The sequence below is a fragment of the Aquarana catesbeiana genome, linkage group LG06 (assembly GCF_042186555.1).
Source record: "Aquarana catesbeiana isolate 2022-GZ linkage group LG06, ASM4218655v1, whole genome shotgun sequence".
Lineage (NCBI taxonomy): Eukaryota > Metazoa > Chordata > Amphibia > Anura > Ranidae > Aquarana > Aquarana catesbeiana.
Window position 1 is genome coordinate 261,683,009 of NC_133329.1, and position 16,120 is coordinate 261,699,128.

The following is a 16,120-nucleotide window of genomic DNA, read 5'->3' on the forward strand; positions in this document are numbered from 1 at the left end:
CAACTGCGCTGCAGGAGGAATTCCCCAATGAACACTGACTGTTGATGGGTGAAGCGAATGATTTTCTTTCCTTCCACCTGAGGTGGAAGGAAAGAAGATCGAATCATATATGGGCCGCTCTACCTTGTAATTCAATTATTGCGCTGAAGGTTTGATGGATGTTTATATAATGGACACAATATTTAATTTTTGGGCACGGACTGTGTTGTTGATATTCATATGATGTTTGAACATTGCAGCATTGTATTCTTCTACATATGAGTGGTGGTTTTTCACTTATTACACTGTAGATTCACTGATATTTAGCACTGTGCTTAGTATGCTGCTGAGGGATATTGGTCATGTTTTATTGGAGCCTTTTGTTTTTTTTATTTCCAAATGCAATTTTTATTCGTTTTATAAAATATACAAAAAGGTATAGCAATTCACCAATGTGTCTGCCTTACAAAAAGTATTCTCATATGTTATCCTAATAATTTTGGTTATTGAATTTGTTCCATATCACGATAGGGTTGAGCTTTACCATTAAATTAGGTAGCGTGATCTGCAGACATGACACACCCTCTTTAACCCCTTTCATGACTAAGCCTATTTCTGACATTTGGTGTTTACAAGTTAAAATCTGTATTTTTGGCTAGAAAATTACTTAGAACCCCCAAACATTATATATATTTCTTTAGCAGAAAATCTAGAGAATAAAATGGCAATTGTTGCAATATTTTATGTCACATGGTATTTGTGCAGCGGTCTTTTAAACGCAACTTTTTGGGGAAAAAGACACTTTCGTCAATTTTAAAAAACAAAACAGTAAGGTTAGCCCAATTTTTTTGTATAAATGTGAAAGATGATGTTACGCAGAATAAATAGATACCAAAATGTGTTACGCTTTAAAATTGCGCACACTCGTGGAATGGCAACAAACTACGGTACCTAAAAATCTCCATAGGTGACATTTAAAAAAAAAAATAAAATGGTTACCAGGTTACAGTTACAGAGGGTTCTAGTGCTAGAATTATTGCTCTCGCTGTGACGATCGCAGCGATACCTCACATGTGTGATTTGAACACTGTTTACATATGCGGGCGCGACTTCCGTATGCGTTTTCTTTGCTGCGCGAGCTCGCGTGGACGGGGGCGCTTTAAAAAAATTTTTTTCTTTAAATTTCATTTCTTTTAATTTTTTTTACATTTTTTTTTTTTAAAAACACAAACATTTTTGATCACTTTTATTGCTGTCACAAGGAATGTAAACATCCCTTGTGACAGTAATAGGTGGTGACAGGTACTCTTTTTGGAGGGATCAGGGGTCTAAAACACCCCAAATCCCTCCTTTGTACTTCAAAGTATTCAGATTGCTGAAAACGAAGATTCTTAATACTGTATCTTTTTTAAAAACCGGCGCCATTGGCAGTTGAGTAAACAGGAAGTGACGTCGTTTACAGAGGGAAGACTGGCACGAAGTCGTTTCCGGCTTCGTGCCAGTCTGTCTCTAGCCGCCGGAAGTGGCAGATCACGGATCGGGTCTCCCGGTGGGATGGGAAGCGGGGTAAGAGCAGCCCCTCCCACCCCTCCGGGATAACAACCGAGCGGCTTTTAGCCGCATCGGTTCTTATCCCTGGATAGCCGATTGCCCGCTCTAAAAAACGGTACCGGATGATGCCTGCAGCTGCGGGCATTATCTCGGTATAACCCCCTAAATCCAAGGGCCGCATATCTGCGTACTCTTGGCGGCAAGGGGTTAAATAGCAGCTGACTCACATGATCAGCACACATAGAACTAGTAACCCATTTTGTTACTAAACAGTGACAGCAAGTTATCATATGTCAGGTAAATCTTAAAAACAAACAAAACATGCCACACAGCCCAGTCCAAACTATATCCATGTAACATCTGCTCTTTTTCAACATGACCTGCCCCATCCTGGCTCAAGGTTCACTATTTTCTACTGTTGACAAGCAATCCAGAGCACAGATGCACAAGAGTTGATCCAGGATGGATTAGGAGGGAATTACAAAGAGAAATCCTATTAAAACTCCCCCCCCCTTTCCAAATGTGGAAAATGCTCCAATTGTTTCAGCACACAATGATTTTCCAATGAAAGATACCAGCACACTGCTGTGACACTGGCCATGAACACACAGACAAACGGCTTAATATGACCCAGTTAGCCTTGCAATTATTAATGGGTTAATATTTTAACACAATGACAGCGGAAAAGAGAATTAGAGACTTTCCAAGGCACTTTTGCGACAGGAACGGAGCAATTATATTTAAATGTACTATAATTAGCTGATGGAATTTGCTCTATTTTTCTGCAGGAAATGATTTGGAGTATAAAAATATACATATAAAATATTTATTTTACTTTGTATTTAGAAGGTTTCCTCCGGGAGTCAGGACTACACAGCTATTTCCTTTCATTATTTTCCCATGTAGGAGGTGAACTGGGCAAGTTATATTATATTTGGACTTAAACGGTCTTGTTTTGCTATCCCAAAGCTTAATGTTTAAAAAATCCCAGGAGAACTCCCAGAAGGATGGTAGTCAATATATAAAAAAACTAGTGCTTATTTTTGACCTTTTCTATTTTTTTTTTTCCATAAAAGAAGAAATGGTTGCCTAAATCTAAACTACATAAAAGAAGATATAAAAAAACAAAACAAAAAAACTTTCAATTCGTATTCCTACAAAAATAATTAAATGTATTGCTGCACTCAGATGGGAAGACAAGGAGCAATAAGACACTGCAGAATACACATGCTGACAGGATCAAAGAGTAGTCAATGTCCAATCAGCAGGCATCGGGCTAGAATCCTGGAAATTCTGGCAGACAGAACAGCTCCCATGTTTTTTCTATTGCTCTCCATGGAGGAACAAGCGCCCGGTCTGCTTTAGATAGCCTGCTGGCTCCTAGGTTTACTAGAGTGACTGCTGCAATATGGGGGAATCGCTACTTACCTCTAATGTGTTTGGTGATTGGCCTAGGGTTGTCACATGGGGGGGGGTCAGGGAGACAGCCCTATGTAAATTCTGGGGTCAGCTTAGAGCCCTAAGCAGTTCTTTGCCCTGTTTTAAAAAAAAAATAAAAAAGTTAGAAGCCACAGTATTTAAAGTGGGCGCAGGCGCTTGTCAAAACCAGGTACCCACTCTCTGTGCAAGTAGCTTCTCCTCTGCAGATAATTATACTTCCATCGGGCCAGCTTGGCTCCATGTAAGTATACATATCTGCAGAGGGTAAGGCTGCTTACATACAACATTGAGTGAATCTGGCTCGATGTGAGTATACAACAAATAAAATTCCTGTAGTCCAGTTTTAAAAAGTGGTTGTAAATGCAGAATGTTTTTCACCTTAATGCATCCTCTGCATCAAGATAAAAAAACCTTGTGTGTTCAGGCACCCCCCCCCCCCCCAAGATCCCCTGAAATACTTACTTACCTGCTCTCCTCTCTCTCCCCCCTCACTGGACACTGGACATGGAGGCCACTGGCTCTTGCTACTGTCAATCAAATCCTGTGAGGAGGGAGCATGGGCAGGGCTAAGCCGAGCCGTGTGTGTCAATAGCTTGCTATGAGGACACTCTGAAGGATGGAGGAGCCAGGAGAGCCAGCGGGGGACCCCAGAAGAGTAGGATCAGGGCTGCCCTGTGCAAAATCATTGCACAGAGCAGGTTTGACATATTTGGTATTTAAAAAGAAAATAACCTTTACAGCCACTTTCACAAGTTCTTGTGACAACAGACCTGCCCATTAAAAAGACAGAGCATATATCTTGGTAATCCATAAACAAACACAAGGTCTAAGATCAGGTTTTACCAATACCAATAAAGGAATTTCAAATATGTAAGAACTGGGCAACCGCAACATTCACTACAGATAAGAAGTAGGTGAGAGGATCATGCAAATTTGATGAAAGAAACAAAAGGTCAGCTTGGTTGATTTAAATTTTCCACACAGTTTACATAAACTGGAATCTCTTACTAACCATCACTATTGCAGGATTTCTAGTTAGAAAAGTTGGATGTGCACTAACAAAATTAGGTTTCTATCTTGGGAAAAGGCAAACAATCGGTTAGGCCCCTTTCACACGATCGGACCGTTCAGCCTTACTGCATTTTTCTTTTTACAAGATCATGGAATTTCAGAGCATGTTTCGACAAGCATATTACTGTGGTGTGTTCAGCATTTCATATTTTAAGTGTCTGTCTAGGTATTATTCAAATGCACCCCTTAACTTCAGCTGTCAAAAATAAAGATAAACACAAAAAAAGATACATGGTAATGCATTTTTTTGACAAGACTTTCTTTTATTTGATTTTAATGTAGAAACTGTTTGGTCACAGCTCAAGTGTTTTTGGATCTATTTGTGCTCATAGCTTTTATAAATTGAATGGTTAGATATGTCATTTGAGTGTGGGGATGATTTAAGAAGTGTGCTGGAAGTAGTCTTATGTTCAGAGATTTTCACACTTACAAAACAGTTTTTACTAGTTTAACAGAACAGAATTTTTCATTTCATTTTTCCACCTGGAGAAGTCAATTTTTAAAGTAACTTTTGTTGTGTTAGGTGGAGTATTTAGGGCCACCCACAACTCAAATTCCAGACGATTCAGCAGTATTCGGTCAAAATGAAAGCCGTCTATGGGAGCCCTATATCACCAGGCTTGTAAAAATTTAGCAGGGTCACAATTCCTATCAACATAGACATGCCCCAGAGCTACATCTTCCAGGAGCCCTTTTCCTACACTTTCTGCGTGAACTTGCTCTTGGGAATCAAGTCAACAGGGTTGATAAAAATCGATGATTTCAAAAAAAGAAAAAAGAAAGAAAAATCTGATTTGTTTTTTATTTTATTTAAAATCTGATTTTTTTTAATCAAATTTATTTTAATAAAATGCTTTTGGAGTAAAAATCTATCTAAAAGATAGTTTTCTATTTAAGATAAAATTAATAATTTAGTTTATTCAGCATGAAATGGGGCTTAGTTATGTAGCATGAGGCTGTATATTCGGAAATATTTACATTTTTGGTAAACTCATTCAATGAATCCAAGCTCTGCAAGCTGAGATAACATGCACTGGCAATGTTATGGTTTTAATTAAATAAAAGAATTGAGAAGTTCAACTGTGTGTGATTAACATGAAATCAGTTCTGATATCACCATTTTACTAACCGGACAGCTTATTATTCTAAATAGGAAACCTTAATTTTGTTTGCAAATATTAAAGATTCTAACTACCAGCTAGAATGAGTCCTTACATTTAAAGAGCACCTGTCATTTCAGATCCATCATGGCCACGCCTGTTAGCGGGCATCCACTCACCTGCTGCCATCACGTCCCTCACCTTGTTGTGTCACTGCTGCATCACCAGCCGTCCCATAAAATTGAATGGGACTGTCGGGGAGTCAACAGCGGGTCAGAGGAGGAGCTGCTGCGGGACAGAGATGACAGTAGCTCTTTAAAAAATTATGATTTAAAATCAAGTGGATTTAAATCAAGCCTTTTTACTAATTATTTAAATCAAATCCACCCTGCGAGTCAGCAGCACTATTTTGCTAGCTAAGATATCAATGTATGTACATGGAATGAAATAGAGAGAGGTGGAGGAAGAGTTCTGTAGTCTAGCGGACAGGGCTGACAAACACTAGCAAGATACTTCCTAAAATTCATACAGACTGGAGCAGACAGATTTTGTGAAAATGTCCCTCTCATCATGTTCCAAAAGTGGTGTAGCATCAGCCAAAATCATGTTCCTGTCTAGAACTTGTCCTTGAATTTGGCACATGCTGCGCCACTTTTTGGATGCATGAGAAACACCTTTTGCGCCAGTTTCTCTCTATGCGCCAAAAGAGAGTTGGTCTTAATTAGCTGCACTTTCGTAAGGTACAAACTGTAAGTATGTTTTTTGGAATTCTACACATTCATTGAGCTACAATGTAAATGTGGCACATTGTAGATTTGGTGCACGAGTCACTGTCAGAATCAAAAGTGTTGCAAACGCTTCAGAAATTTGGCGCAGTACATAAACAATCGGGACTAACGCTAGAAAAGTGGCATAGCAGCTTTATTGAATCCCCCCCCACCGTGTTATCAGCTCAGGCTAGAATTCTGGCAAGTCAACAGTTTTTTGGTGTACTTTTACCAGGGGGTAATACATGTAAAGAACAGGTATGGCCTCTAAAATCAAAATGTAAGTAAAGAGAAAATACTGATCGCATATGACAAATCATAGGTGTTTTTATTCTTCCTTCATTCAGCATCACCTTCCACAACATGTCATCTCAGGTGCCAGGTACACAGTTGCATCATTATTACAATAAATGTGCACATCTTTTGCGTACTAGTGCTTTCTAAGGAACATGTAACATTACATAATAAATGTATTTTACTATTTTTCACTATTGGACTTATATTACACATATTTATATTATATATACACATTGTTGCTATTGATTTGTTTTGTGGCGATACACACTTATTTTTATTGTTTTAATACATAGATCTGCCATAAAAACTACACCTGTTTTAAGTAAAAAATAATTATTTTGGAAGAAAAAAGCAGCATTCCATTTGCCAACAATGACTCTAGTCAATATTCCTAGTCCTATGCACAGATCAGTTGGCCTCTACTAAAATCAGCAACAATTGCAGTCTTCATTCCTCCAGCTTTAATAAATTCACCTTTCAAAAGCTCTTTGTGTTTCATAATTATGTGTGCCAACATTATGCTTCAAGATTTCCAACAACAAAGTTGCCTCTAATCCACATTTCAAGATTTACTAAACCCCGCTGAGGTAAAACAGTAACTTAAAAGTGTATTGTCTAATTAACACATGTAATCTCCAGGGATCTCATCAGCTGCTATAAAGTGTTTCAAGTTTATTTTTATTCTCACTGAAATCGCAGCATATGTTTAACAAGGTACAAGGTAAACATGTACACGTGCCGTACCAACTGGCGTTAAAAAAAAAAAAAAAAAACACATTGAAACTGATGTTTGATTTTCTGAATCAGACCAAATTCACACTGATGCGATGCAATGTGGTGCGATTTGGAGTGCCAGTGCGATTTGTGCTTTTCAGTTGTGATTCTCACAGGCTATAGAACTTAAAATTGCACCGCCCCACAGTAAACTTGCATCCTTTTTTAAACCGCACCAGTGTGAACTAGGATTTGCAAACAAAAATCCCCACCAAAAATGATATCTTTATGAAACAATAATAGTGGACCCTATGTTAACCAGGCAATCCAATTTAAATAGATATAATAATCTACGGTTAAGTGGTAAAAGCTTCAGTTGTTTATGTACTCTCTGAATTCCAATATATAGTGAGTTTAAAAACATTATTTTTCCTTAGATACATTAAAAAAAAAAAGCCTTTCAGAAAAACATTTACATAATAAAGGGAGTGAGTGCAGTTTATCTTTTTAAAAGGTCAATATTCCGAAAAATTCAGAAAAAATCCAGGTTCCTGCCTTTAAACTCCCCATGCACACATAGGCTGTTAGTAGCATTAACTGGCAGAGGCTTTTAGAGGCAGAAAAAAAAAAAAAAAACACTGCCAGTGCGTCCACAAGTAGCAGAGTTTGGGCAGAAAAAAAAAAAACAACTCGACACTTGTAAACACCTGTAAACACGTTAACGTGTTAGCGCTTGAGTGTTATTTCTTTTCAATGGCCAGAATAAAGTATTATTCTGGCCAAAGAAATGAAATAATGCCCAAGCACTTGATGCCTGTAAAACAACGTAAATGCGTTTACACGCTTAAAAGCGGCAGGTGTTTTTTTCTGCCAGAAGGAAAGGCTTTTAGGAGAGTTTGCAAAATGTCTTGTGTGCATGAGGCCTTAAAGTGATTGTAAAGGCTATTTTTTTTTTTTTTCTATAAACATAATAAACATGTCTTACTTACCTTCTCTGTTGCAGTGGATTTGCACAGAGCAGCCCAGATCCTCCTCTTCTTGGGTCCCTCTTCTGTCATCCTGGCCCCTCCCTCCTGTTCAGTGCCCCCACAGCAAGCAGCTTGCTATGGGGGTACCCGAGCTGAGTCACAGCTCCCTGTGTCCATTCAGACACCGTGCCCTGACCCCTCGCTCCCCTGATTGGCTTGCTGACTTTGATCGACAGCAGCAGGAGCCAATGGCATCGCTGCCGTGTCTCAGCCATTCAGGAAGGAGAATCTCAGGTGGCTGAGACACGTGGACATTGCTGGACAGACAGGGACCTCAGGTAAGTGTTAAGGGGGTTGCTGCACACAGAGGGATTTTTATCTTAATGCATAGAATGCATTAAGATTTAAAAAAAACCTTCTGCCTTTACAACCCCTTTAATGTGTGCAATGCGATAAAATACTGTTCCATTTCAAAGGAAAAAAATAGAATTTTATATATATTATGTTCACATAACAACATCTCCTTCATAGAGAATACTTCACACGGCAAACCTGTCACTACCTCTGTCCCAAATGCCGCTCACCCGCAGTCATATATGAAAAACGTCCAGCTGCGGTGATTAGCCGGTACGTGACGACACGTTTCCCCACAACTGGCGTCCTCTGGGATTGGAAAGTGTTGGTGCGAGCAAGAGTCACGGCCAGCAAGTGACCTCACCAGCAAGTGTCGGTGCAAGCAAGCGATTGTGCCAGCAAGTGACCATGACAATGTTTCCAAGATCATCTTGAGCTGGACCAAGTCAACTGACAAAGACGCACACAAATATGTGAAGTCAACACAGACACGTGAGAGAGCCCTTAAGGTTTATATCTACATGAATGTGGGCAGATTCTTTAGAAATTATTTTGTAGGCCAGCGGAATCTGTTTGTCATCTCCAGCCTTCCTGTCTTCACAATAGGCATAATTTTGCCGTTTGAATGGCTGAGCCGTACGGAAGTCACGGCCGTGGCACAGCTCTCCCAATGGACAGCATGCCATCCATTGAAAGCGCAGCACACCGGTGACAGCGCTGCTCAAGTAAATGTCTCCTAAACGGTGCACATTTAGGAGATATTTACTGTACCTACAGGAAAGCCTTATTATAGGCTCTTAGCTGTAGGTATAAATCAACAAAAGGCCTTTACTACCACTTTAAAGTGGTTGTAAAGGCTCAAGGTTTTTTACCTTCATGCATTGTATCCATGAAGGTAAAAAACCTTCTGTGTGCAGCAGCCCCCCTCAGACCCCCAATACTTACCTGAGCCCCATCCCAATTCAGAAAAGTACAGGAGAGCCTCGGCTCTCCAAGGACTCTCCCCCTCACTGGCTAAAGCAGCCACTGGCTCCTGCTACTGTCAATCACAGCCAGTAAGGAGCAAGAGGAGGCAGGGCCGAGCCACGGTTCTATGTGTGAATGGATACACAGAGCAGCGGCTCAAGAGTGAGGAGGAGGAGAAAGCTGCTTGCTATGGGGGCACTAGGCAGGAGGAAAGTGGCCAGAAGCGCCAGTGGGGGATCCAAGAAGAGGAGGATCGGGGCTGCTCTGTGCAAAACCACTGCACAGAGCAGGTAAGTATGACATGTTTGTTATTTTTAGAAATAAAAAAAGGTTGCCTCTAACCACCTGACCTCCGGAAGATTTACTCCCTTCATGACCAGGTCAATTTTTGCAATATGGCACTGCGTTACTCTGACAATTGCGTGGTCATGCAACACTGTACCCAAATAAAATTGATGTCATTTTTTTCCCCTACAAATTGCTTTTGGTGGTATTTGATGATCTATGCATTTTTTATTCTTTGCGCAAAACCGAAAAAGACCAACAATTTTGAAAAAAAATTGTATTTTTTTTTACTTTCTGTTATTAAACATATCCAATAAAAAAAATAATTAAAAAATCAAATTTCTCCATATAATGTAGGCCAATATGTATTCTGCTACATGTTTTTGGGGAAAAAAATAATCCCATTAAGAGTGTATTGATTAGTTTACATGAACGTTACAGTGTCTACAAACTATGGTATATATTTATGGAATTTATTTATTTTTTATACTAGTAATGGAGGCAATCAGCGACTTATATCTGGATTGCGATATTTCGCAGGTGTTCAAACACTGACAGTTTGCAGAACCCAGTGACACTAATACAGTGATCAGTGCTAGTAATATGCACTGTCACTGTACCAATAACTGGCTGGGATAGGGTTAAACATCTAGGGCGATCAAAGGGTTAACTGTGTGCCTAGCTAGTGTTTTTGTGTATTGTATGTACTGCTTTTACTAGGGGAAGAGATTGATTGCAGGGACACAAAATCCATTCTTTCCCCCCTGTCAGAATGGAGATCTGCCTCGTTTTACAGACGATGGGCGGGTGCCGGTGGACATCCAGTGTCCGGCACCCACAAATTGGCTTCTGCTGCAGCCCGATACTCACGCCCCCTGTAGACGGAAGTGCAAAGTCACACACATATACATACACACACACACATTATATATATATATATATATATATATATATATATATATATATATATATATATATATATATATATATATATATATATATATATATATATATATATATATATATATATATAATCCTGCACAGGAGGACCACCCTGTAGTGGTAAATCTGCTATAGTGCAGTTCAGAATTGGTTAACATCACATTAAAGTGGATGTAAACCCGAATTTTTTTTTTTTTTTTTTTTTTTTTTAATGTCATAACGTAGACTATACGATTTCTTATCATTTGAGCCCAGTCTTGCCACACAGAGTTGATCCAGCTCTGAGCAATCCTCTTTTATTGTTCAGTGAGATAATTCTTGACAAACTGAGAAAAACTTTGGTGAAATCCTCCCCCTTGCTGTGAGTGACAGGTGATTTACATATCTCGTGCACTAGCCTAAGACATGCATTATTTTTTAATTCCCTCCCCCACTCCTTTCTTCAGTAGCTCTGCAAGGATTGGCTGTTCCACACCTCAGCATGATTTGGCATGCTGAAGTCATGTGGTTACTTTCTGGTCTTTTCACTGGATGTTAGAGATCATAGCAGAAGTTCAGTGTAAGAAATACACAGGAGAAAATGCATATTGACAAGGGGAGTGTAGAGGTGGGCGGGGAGTCTACTGACATCACGACTCCACCCACCGAGCTCCAGACAACAGACCCACCCACAGAATCTGCAGTTTTTTGGGTCTAATAACAGACAGAGGGGAGACATTTGACAGGTAAAGATACATGCAGGAGGCATGTATATCCTTATAGATAACCCCTATGGCAGTAGTTTAGAAAGGATAACATTGGGTTTACATCCACTTTAAGATCAACTAGAATAAATGTAAAATGTATGAGAATGTTAAGTGACCACAAAGAGAAAAAAAGAATAGGCTCAGCCACCAAAACCAACAACTCAAGCCACATAACCTATGACCTTGCAAAGAGTGAACACCAGATAAATATGTGCATACATAGACTGCCATTGTTTGCACCAGTACATCAGACAAACTAAACTGTTCTCCATTGTGTGAAGAAGCAACCCACATTGTGACTAGAGGACAAGGTTAACAAAACTGATGTTTTAGTGCAAAAAAGTACAATGAAACAATTAATGTGTGTTAAATACATCTTGCTTCATACAGAAGGCAGGCTACACCCAGAGCAGCCCATGAAGGAAAAAGGTTTACTGCAGGGTTTGTCCCTTATATGAAGCATTGTGTGCTTCAGCAAGAAGCAGGGACAGATGGCACTGCAGTAATGTGTTGTGATTATTTTGTATGTCCATTCATTTTCTCTTTCACTCTTTATTCAGATAATACCCTGTACACATGGGCCTCAGATCAGGACACTTAGTATACCTACCCAATACCAGATGGTTTTCTGAAGCTGTGGTAATTGGTAAACATCTTTTTGTGCCACAATAAAACACGTTGCAGCTGCATTCCCCAACCTCCATAACACCTCCTGTGAATCTGATTCACCTATTATGACAGTTAGGCTGGCCCATACATAGATCAGTTTTTTCACTTAACCAGCTGGTTGAAAAGAAAACAAACCCAATTTCCCCATTCACACATTCGAGGTGCGTCTTTGTATTCTGACAATGGGGAGACTCCTCTGCCACCACACAAAACACCACACATATTGCAATAAATAATAAAAAAAAAATATTATTGTAAAAAAATAATAAAAATGTAAATAAAAAAAACACACAGACACCGTTCACCCCCTCCCCCCCCCCCCCCCTAAAAAAAAAACAAAAAAAAAAAGAAAAAAAAAAAAAAAGAAAGCATTGTTAAAAAAAAAAAACAAACAAAAAAAAAAAAAAAAAAAAGTATCGGTAATCTGTGTCGGCGAGTACTTGAAAAAAAAAAAAAAGTATCGGTACTTGTACTCGGTCCTAAGAAAAGTGGTATCGGGACAACCCTAACACAAATAGTAATGCAGCTTACCGTTCCTTAGATGTTGCGGCTGCAATACTCCCCCCCCCCCCCCCATTTACTTTAACCTAGTAATTCTGCCATTAACACACTTCCTGCTCTAGAGTGGCAACCATACTGAGCAGCATTGTCACCCTAGGAAAGGGAGAGTGTTAGGACTACAAAACTCCTCCATCTCTGCTCCATAACGGGGGGGGGGCGTTTTGTAGTCCATGGAGGTAGCAGGGAACAATGTAAACTGATAACAGTCCAAAGGAAGAAAGCACAGGAAATTACAAACTCACAAGACTTCTAGCTGGATATTTTGTTTTAAATGTAATATATGACGCATCGACATATGACTTGAAACATGCATCAAGATGCATTTTCTTTCATTTCAATTGAGACCACATCAACGAAAACCTTTTTTTCCTGAATAATGAAAAAATTCAAATTCTTAAAGAGCATAAAAAAAAAAAAAAAATCACAACAAAGACTGTTTCCAAGAGCTTATAAACACCTTCTGTGTGTTTAGATTAATTAGCAGGAGAGCAGACTGCCATGATATTGCTCAATTAAAAATAGTTGAGTTTTCAGTGCCTTAGTTGTGAAAGTTGATGATGAATTTCTCCAAAATGCCTATAGCTAAAAAGGTGAATGAGTATTTGTTTACTGCATTTACTGCATGTTTAGAATATGTAAATTAAGAGTTCATAGTATGGGCACAGGTTCACTTTAGATAAAGCCTTTGTTGACTTTTGAAAATGCACTCTCCCTTCAGTACTTTGAGTCAATGACCCGAAACAAGTATGGAGATCATCATACTTAGAAAGCCTTATCTGCATTTTTTGTACTGGGTCAATCACAAAGTACTGAAGCCAGATGGTCAGCATGACAACCAGGCAACTACCATTAGCAGTATAAAGTAGTCAGCAAAAGGCAGCCTCCCTGCTTAGGAAAGATTTTGCAAGTTTTCTGTATTCTGCAATAACAACCTCAGCATTAGACAGTAGTCTAAAAACATGAAGTTTCAGATCTGCTTAGTGGTCATGTTTGCACATTTTTAATGCTCAGCACTGTTCCAAGTCCACAGGTCATAAGTTAACAATTGTTTTTTCATGTTTATGGAAGTGACTAAGTAGTAGCATTCCGGATTTATTGAGTATGTGTCCATCACTTTACAAGCTAAACATAACTTCTATTTAAAACAGCCACATAACAATCCTGTTAAAGTCTCAGAAAGAAAAATGACAAATTTTCTGAAAGGGATCTAAATGTTTAAACTACAAGGCTAGTCAAATCCTAACTATACAGTACTTAAAGTGGTCCTAAAGGCAGATTTTTTTTACCTTAAGGCTGGGTTCACACCAGTGCAAATTGGATGTGGATTTCTCCACATCCAATTTGCAGAGCAGAAGATTGTGACTGGCTCTCTATGGAGCCAGTTCACACATCTCCGCAGCGACTCCAGTGCGAATTGCACAGGAGCCCTGTGCGTCTTTTGGTCCATTTCAGGTTCAAATTCAGCCAAAAATTCGGGCTGAAATCAGACCTGAAACAGTGAATGGAGACGCACCGCACTCCTGCTGTGAGCTGCTGCATGTTCCAGTGTGAACCCAGCCTAAAGTGGAGTTTCACCCAAATGTGGAACTTCTGCATTAATGCCTCCTCCCCAGCTCCTGTTTGTGAAATAGAACTTTTGGGGGAATGGGGGGGGGGGGGGAGAGCAGGTAACCGATTTTGACAGGTACCTGCTCCCACTTCCGTACCGGTCGCCTTACGGAATAGGAAGCGGAAGTTCTTCTCCCAAAGTCTTCTGGGACACATAACAGGTCCTAGAAGACTTCGAGACTCGCTATCAAAATGTCAGTCTCCCTTCTTTAATTCTAGGGGGTACAAGAATGAGCTTTGTTACTTACTTGAGTTTCTGCTCCAGAAGGCTCCGGTGTTCTCCTGCTCTTCTCGTGGTTTCTGGTCTGTGGGTAGAGCCTTGGCAGCCTCATGTACAGTGCAATGCTGTTAACCTTGCCGGGAGCAAATTACAAAGGACCCTGCAGGAGACCATTTACATAGATAGAGGGTGCATGCTGGGAGGGGACTCAGATAAGTAATTCAGTCTTTTCTGTAACCCCCTAGAATTTACAACAAATTTAACCCCTTTAGTGTGGGGAACCCACTTTATACCATGTATACTGTATATAGTGTGAGTGCATGACTTCAAGTGTTATTAAGCCCAATGATAGAAATTACAGTGGAGCTCCTCCCAAAAGGGGAAGCTCTGCTTGTCTGCCTCTTCCCCACATTTGGTACCTTTTTTGTCAAAACCAGGTACCCGCTCCCACTTCCAGCCGAGTTTAGCACAGCAAACTCAGCCGGAAGTTCGGCGTGGCGAACTCAGCTGGAAGTTCGGCCCCCCTTCTCCCTCCACCGCAGCCGACCCAATCAGAGAGTGCAGCGTGCTTCACAAATGTGCAGTAGGAGACCAGCTGTAAATTTTTGCAAGGCTTCACTGCCGGTTTCCCCGTAGTGGGGATGACGGCAGAACCAGATAGCCGAAAATTTGGCTCGGGTGAAGACACCGTTGGATTCCTGGACAGGCAAGTGTCCTAATATTAGGTCAGCAGCTGCAATATTTCTAGCTGCTGACTTTTAATTTTTTTCTGCAGGAGCCTGGAGCGCCTCTTTAGCATCACATATCCACACTTACATGTAAGCTTGTTTAATAATGACAGTTCAGCATGAACAGTGATTGATAGCATAGAAGCAGGGCATGGGATAGAGAACACAGAAAGAGGAAGTTAAAGTGATTGTAAAGGCTTCTATTTTTTTTTTTTTTTTTTTTTTAATAACAAACATGTTATAATTACCTGCTCTTCCATCTTCCCATGGGGCGTACCTGTGGACTTGCTCCCAAACTGCGTATCTATTCACACACATAGGCATGCTCGGCCCTGCCCCTCATATGATTAGATTGACAGCAGGAGCCAACAGCAGCTGGGAGGTTTATTTTAATGCATACAATGCTATAAAAGTAAAAAACCTTCTTGACTTTAGAACCACTTTAAAAAGTTAAAAGGTTGAGACAAACCATTTACCAGTGACAGATAAGATGTGCTTACAATGGTCAGCTTTTACTCATGTAAAACCTTTATCCCAAAAGGAAAAAAAATGGATTCCTGTAACTGGTTAAAAAGTGTTAGCTGGAGTTTGACTACTGCATCTCCCCCAAGACAGACAATGCCGTTGTCCAAGGAGGTCTCTGTGCTCCTTCATCCAGAGCGGTGGATACAAAAGATGCATTACTGGCAGGATAACTTGATGAAAACAGAGGGGGGGGAGCCTAAAAGCAGAAAACTACTGAAGCCACCACATCTGACCGACTGGTAACCTGTAATATAATGCATTTTTGGTTTGGGGTTTACTACCGCTGTAACTCTACTCTGTATATTGAGGACATTGGCGTGCAACCAGAGCTGGTCACAGCTTACAGATGAGCTGTGGGGGACTGCTCACTGTGTTAGAGAAGCCCATAAGGAATACATATGATTATCGCTAGCGACTGGTATAGCTGCTAGCAATAATCACTTTCTCCTCCTGGCGGGGAAGGCTTGCCCCCTGTCGGGAGAACACAATGTTTTAGCAGGAGGGATTCCCCTGTCAACACCAGTGGTTGCTGGAAAGAAATTCACTTCATGTTTGGCCAGCCTTCAGATTTCCTTTCATTTAAGGTCCTAGTTGGGGAGTCAGAATTACAGGACGTGATGGAACCTCTC

The 16,120-nt window shown here is 40.2% G+C and overlaps 1 protein-coding gene and 1 long non-coding RNA gene across 4 annotated transcripts in view; one reads left to right on the forward strand and one right to left on the reverse strand.

Annotated features, from left to right (window-relative positions):
* Nucleotides 1-16,120, reverse strand: part of HYCC2 (hyccin PI4KA lipid kinase complex subunit 2) — a 239,660-nt gene that overhangs the window by 165,419 nt on the left and 58,121 nt on the right. The window lies entirely within an intron of this gene.
* Nucleotides 1-16,120, forward strand: part of LOC141146736 (uncharacterized) — a 39,127-nt gene that overhangs the window by 590 nt on the left and 22,417 nt on the right. The window lies entirely within an intron of this gene.